Source organism: Crocuta crocuta, unplaced genomic scaffold (assembly GCF_008692635.1).
Source record: "Crocuta crocuta isolate KB4526 unplaced genomic scaffold, BGI_CrCroc_1.0 scaffold467, whole genome shotgun sequence".
In the NCBI taxonomy this organism is placed as follows: Eukaryota; Metazoa; Chordata; class Mammalia; order Carnivora; family Hyaenidae; genus Crocuta; species Crocuta crocuta.
Window position 1 is genome coordinate 1,493,283 of NW_027530632.1, and position 5,966 is coordinate 1,499,248.

Genomic DNA, 5,966 nt, shown 5'->3' on the forward strand with positions numbered 1-5,966 from the left:
CGGCTGCCGCCTCCTCAGCCTCCCACCTGTAGCCACACCCCGCCTCCCTGAAGGTCTCTCTCTCCCCCTGCCTGATGTAACCCTTTCCCTACTCACTCCTCCCCCTAGAACAGGCCCCCTAACTGCCGTTAGGGAACAGGGAAGATGACCGTTCTGGCTTCTTCAAGCTGACAGGGGACAGTGTGGGGGCACAGCAGTCGGAGTCTACCCAACGGTCGGTCGAGTGGCCCACAGGATGGCTCCACCAGAAGGGTGACAGACATGATGCGGCACAAACATTGGCAGACGCAAAGAGATAAAACACAAACTAAAGATTACACCGACCACCAAGATGGCATCTCTAAGACAATGCCCCCAGTTCCCAATCCCAGTCAAACAATCCAAGAGAGACCTTGACTTTGTCCAGTTGCCCCCAAATGTCATCTATCAGTTGTGAGATTATGGGGATTATCAGACATATTGAAATAACACATGTCAGGGAATCTCTCCCAACCCAGGTGATGGAGGAGCAGCAAGTAATTAATGGTGGCTCCATTTTCCAGGAGTCCAGCCCTACCTAACTTTACTTAATTTTTTTAAATGTTTATTTTTATTTTTGAGAGAAAGACAGAGCACGAGCGGGGAAGGGGCAGAGAGGGAGGGAGACGCAGAATCCGAAGCAGGCTCTAGGCTCCCAGCTGTCAGCACAGAGCCCATCGCGGGGCTCGAACTCACAGACCGAGAGATCATGATCTGAGCCAAAGTCAAATGCCTAACCCACTGAGCCACCCAGGTCCCCCTACTTAATTTTTGATTTAAGGCATCTAATACTTGTGAGGTTTCATTTAGAGTCCTGCTGCGTCAGCAGATTGCTTTATTTCATGGCGTAAAACTTTTTCAACAGCTGGGAGTCCAACCAGAGAAAGAGCCAAGGCAGCCGTTTACCATTTTTACTTCGTAAATTGTTAGGTAAGCCGAACCTGGGTATTATTTTATAAGGCAGAGCTTTCATTATTTCTTGTGCCTTTTCCATTTTTCAGGGGAAGGCCTCTACCCAGTTAGTAAAATTATCAACCCATACCAACAGATGTTGGGACCCCTTTGACCTTGGCATCTGAGTGACATCTAATTGTCAGTCTTCCCTGGAGCGCCTCCAGGTCCTTGATTGCCTGGGAGAGCAAGTCTGTGGTTGAGAGTCTTGTTTCTTTTCTTTTCTTTTTTTTTTCTGAGAGAGAGAGAGAGAGAGACAACGCAAGCAGGGGAGGGTCGGAGAGAGAGTGAGTTACAGAATCCGAAGCAGATTCCAGGCTCTGAGCTAGCTGTCAGTACAGAGCCCGACGTGGGGCTCGAACCCACGAACGTGAGATCATGACCTGAGCCGTAGTCAGACGCTTAACCGACTGAGCCACCCGGGCACCCCAAGAGCGGCTTGTTTCTAAGACAGACTTCACAGGCTGATACTACTTGCTGAACTGTCCTTGACAAATTTTTCCCAGTAAACATCCTTTGGGCCATTTGATAAGTGTTATCCCTCCCTAAATGAAAGGCCTGATGCAGTGCTTTAGTGATCTTTTAGCTCTGTGAGCTCGGTAATAGTATTTGCCCTGCTTTTGTANGTTGACCTGTCCTGGAGTTAGTAGCGCTACAGTCTCTCATTGAGTTACCATGTCCCTTCCTAGCAAGGGAGTAAGAGTCTCTGGCATTATCAAGAAGCAATGAGAAAAAAATTAGGTTTCCCCCATAGGCATCCCAGGAGCTGAGAGAAAAATTTTATCGTAAGTTTTCTAGAGATGCCTCTAACTATCAATGCTTGGTTTGGNAGTTTTCCAGAGTTACCTGAGGCTCTGGGCTTCCAAGAAACAAATGGTTCCTGGGAGCCACCCCAGAGAGCCTCAGTCGCCATCAGTCCCTTTCAGGGAAACTGGTTATCTGAGCCCTCACAGGTGGAGGTCCCGGAGGGCATTGAGACATCCAGTGATTCTTTATGGTCACCAGGCAGGCATCTCTGGAAAACAGTGTGGAGATTCCTCAAAAAATTAACAATAGAACTCCCCTATGACCCAGCAATAGCNAGAGGGACGTCCAGTGATTGTCTCCACACAAGGGGCGTGGCTTGCAGGGCTTTGACTTCTACTGTCCCTTCAGAGGGCAGTCTCGTTTCCAGTGCCTTGAACGGCCACAGAAGTGGCATTTGGTGGCAGGACCTCGGGAAGTCTGGTCTGACATAGTGTGTAAGGCCACGGTTAAGGCTTNTGACAGGTTTGTCCTTTGGAATTGTCTCTTTGGGTGTCCGGGAAGACAGTTATATCTTTAATGAGATCCTCCCTCAACCTCTCCAGGAAGGCTATTGAGCTCTCATTCTGTGTTTGTAAAATAGGGGATAATTTAGCATAACTTAAAGGCTTAACCTTAGACCTCCTTATTTCTCCAAAGCACAAGCTTGGAAGTAGTGGTGATATCCTTCCTCAATGGGAAGGTCATAGTCCCAGTTAGGATCTTGGGATGGAACTGCCTGGGCCCCAGTAGGAAACGGGAAATTCCCTATAGGACCTGCAGCCCGGTGATAATTAGTAAGTTCCTCATCCCCATCACTCAGCTGCTGCCAAGAACACCATGCTTCTCTTCTCTGTCTCATTAAGAGTCTGTTTCAACCAAGATATCATATCTTCCCAGGTCAACTCAAAAACATACGTAATATTTTGAAAAGCCTCTATATACTTACCCACATCATCAGAAATTGTACCTAGATTTCTTTTTATCTGCCATAAATCTTGTAATGAAAAAAGTACTTGTAATCTTATCATGGTGGTGCCTCCCTGGATCCCTCCTCCCGCCATTCCAGCTTCTTGTAGGGGAAACACACCTGTCACATCATGGGGGAGAGCCCGGAAAGGCGGGCCGCAGGGAGCAGAAGTTCACGTTCTTAAGTCTGGATATATAGATCAAGGACCCGAGGAGGAAAAGCATGAGGGGAAAGACTTCCCTTCCTCCTTCTCTAGGTCTGGTTTGGGTACAGGCGAGGGGCCCTGAATTGTTTCCCCTCGCTAGTTTGCTAGACTTTGGACAGGGTTGCCATTGAGTCAGGATCAACCTGACATTGCTTACACATATCTTGATTTTTTTCTCAAGGTCCCCAAACATTGAACATAGGAGACTTCTCCCCATAACCCCTCACGACTGCAAAGCAAGTCCAGTTGTAGGATAGTGTCAGAAATGATATTCCCCTCTGGAAGCCAAGTTTCCACCGCCAATTTGTACTGGGGCCAAGCCTCAGTGCAAAAGAAAATGAGTTGCTTTTTCTTCCAGGTTTGGGGATCAAAATCATCCCAATTTTCCAGAATGCATCCCAAAGGAATATTGGCCTTGCTTGGGGAATTGCCCATCTATAAGGAAAAGGCATCCCTTATCTTAGTTTATGATAGCTGGCCAGGAGAAGTCTCATCTCTTGACCCCATGGTTTGGCTGGCTATGCGACTGGCAGCCAAAAGCTTTGTCAGTCTCATGAGGTGCTGGGAGTAGTCGCTCTTACCCAGGCTTGACCCTGTCTCCAAGAGGTGACCTGTCTTCCTCGATTTCGCCTACCCCTCCGTTTCCCACTTGCAGGACTTTGGGAGCATTGACTGTGACCAAGCAAGACTTTCCTGGGTGTAGAAGAAGGCACTCGTTTTATTTTGGCCCAGCAGTAATCCTCTTTACAAACATATTTCAAAATAACGGCGCAAACCATTTTTTTGTAAGGATAAAATCAGCCATTGAGGGAGGCTAAAAGAGCCAAAGTCAAGGTTTATTCCCCTGCGTTTTTCATCAACGCCCGCATTAATATAGTCCAGCCGTGTGGATATCCATTTTATAGTATCTAGGTTGCTGCAAATCGACATACACCGGGCTCAGTGTAGCAAAATGGCCTCCATGTATCCCAGTAAAAGCGCTTCATATGTCATAGTCATCCATCCCTCATACGGCACAGACACCCATTCCTTTGCTAAACAGAAACAACACAAATGTGAAGCATTTCGAGGCCAGTAGGGAGGCCATTGCCACCATCTCTCCAGCCTTTGGATCCAAAGGAAGGGCATTTTCAACCAAGGTATGAGCAAAGCAACTCCGAAGGGTATGCTGTCCTGCCCTTTTGGTTAAAATTATGGTTCTTTCCATCTTTGGGGGCAGACAAAAAAGAATAAAACCCTTTGTTTACTTTTTTTTTTAAATCAAAAGCAGACCAACAATCCAAGAAAACTCTGCCTTTTTAACAGAGAGTAAAGCAGAATTTTAATCTTACACCAGTGTACTTTTATTATCCATTCATTTTTTTTTTTTTTTTTCTAGGAGAGAGAGAGAGAGACAGCATGAGCAGGGGAGGGTCAGAGAGAGAGGGAGTCACAGACTGAAACAGGCTCCAGGCTCTGAGCTGGCAGTCAGCACAGAGCCCGACATGGGGCTCGAACCCACGAACCGCGAGATCATGACCTAAGCGAAAGTCGGACGCTTAACCGACTAAGCCACCCAGGCGCCCCAACATCCATTCATTTTAACCTTAGTCCATCCTGACCACATATAAAATTCCTTTCCAAAGATTTCCCTTTGCACATCCAGATGGCTAACACACACGTGAAAAAAATGCTCAACGTCACTGATCATCAGGGAAATACAAATGAAAACCACAACGGGATACCACTTCACACCTGTCAGGATGGCTAACAGCAACAACTCAGGCAACAACAGATGTTGGCGAGAATGCGGAGAAAGGCAAATCCTTTGGCTCTGCTGGTGGGGATGCAAACTGATGCAGCCACTCTGGAGAACAGTATGGAGGGTCCTCGAAAAATTAAAAGTAGAGCTACCCTACGACCCAGCAATAGCATTGCTAGGTACTTGTCCAAGGGATACAGGTGTGCTGTTTCAAAGGGGCACATGTACCCCGATGTTTATAGCAGCACCATAGACAATAGCCAAAGTATGGAAAGAGCCCAAATGTCCATCGACGGATGAATGGATTAAGAAAATGTGGAATATATATATACAATGGAGTATTACTCGGCCATCAAAGAGAATGAAATCTTGCCATTTGCAACAACGTGGATGGAACTAGAGTGTGTTATGCTAAGTGAAATCAGTCAGAGAAAGACAAATATCATATGACTTGACTCATATTTGGAATTTAAGATATAAAACGGATGAACATAAGGGAAAGGAAGCAAAACTAATATAAAAACAGGGAGGGGGGACAAAACATAAGAGACTCTTAAATACAGAGAACAAACAGAGTTGCTGGCAGGGTTTTGGTGGGGGATGGGCTAAATGGATGATGGGCATTAAGAAGGACACTTGGGATGATCACTGGGCATTACATGTAGGGGAGGAATCACTGGATTCTGCTCCTGAAATCATTATTGCACTAAATGCTAGCTACTTTGGATGTAAATTTTTTAAAAATTAATCAATTAAAAAAAAAAGGATTTCCCTTTACAAACCTTCTACAACTTTCCTTTGCTTTCAGATTTTCACCGAAGCCATTTTTCTCCAACTAGTCTCATTTAGGATAAAATTACTTTCTTTTACCTTCAATAAAAATGTATTCCCGGGGCACCTGGGTGGCTCAGTCGGTTAAGCGTCTGACTTCAGCTCAGGTCATGATCTCACAGTTCGTGGGTTCCAGCCCCGCGTCGGGCTCTGTGCTGACAGCTAGCTCAGAGCCTGGAGCCTGCTTCAGATTCTGTGTCTCCCTCTTTCTCTGACCCTCCCCTGTTCATGCTCTCTCTTTCTCTCTCAGAAATAAAAAAAACATTAAAATTTTTTTAAAAATTAAAAAAAATGTATTCCCATTCCTTGTATCTTTCTTACACATCTCCTACTTCTCTACCTACAGAGTTACTTTCCTTATTTCCATCAGTCTTAATGACAGTTACCCAAATTTTAACTCTTAGAAACCTTAGTCTCCAGTAAAAACTAAGTAGTAACCAATTGTAGACTGTTATATAAGTGTTTTT

At 45.6% G+C, this 5,966-nt stretch overlaps 1 non-coding gene across 1 annotated transcript; it reads right to left on the minus strand.

Annotated features, from left to right (window-relative positions):
- Positions 1–1,310: 1,310 nt before the first annotated feature.
- TRNAR-ACG (transfer RNA arginine (anticodon ACG)) lies at positions 1,311–1,394 on the minus strand. Its single transcript has one exon. It is a non-coding gene; the product is annotated as a tRNA-Arg (tRNA).
- Between the last annotated feature and the right edge of the window lie 4,572 nt (positions 1,395–5,966).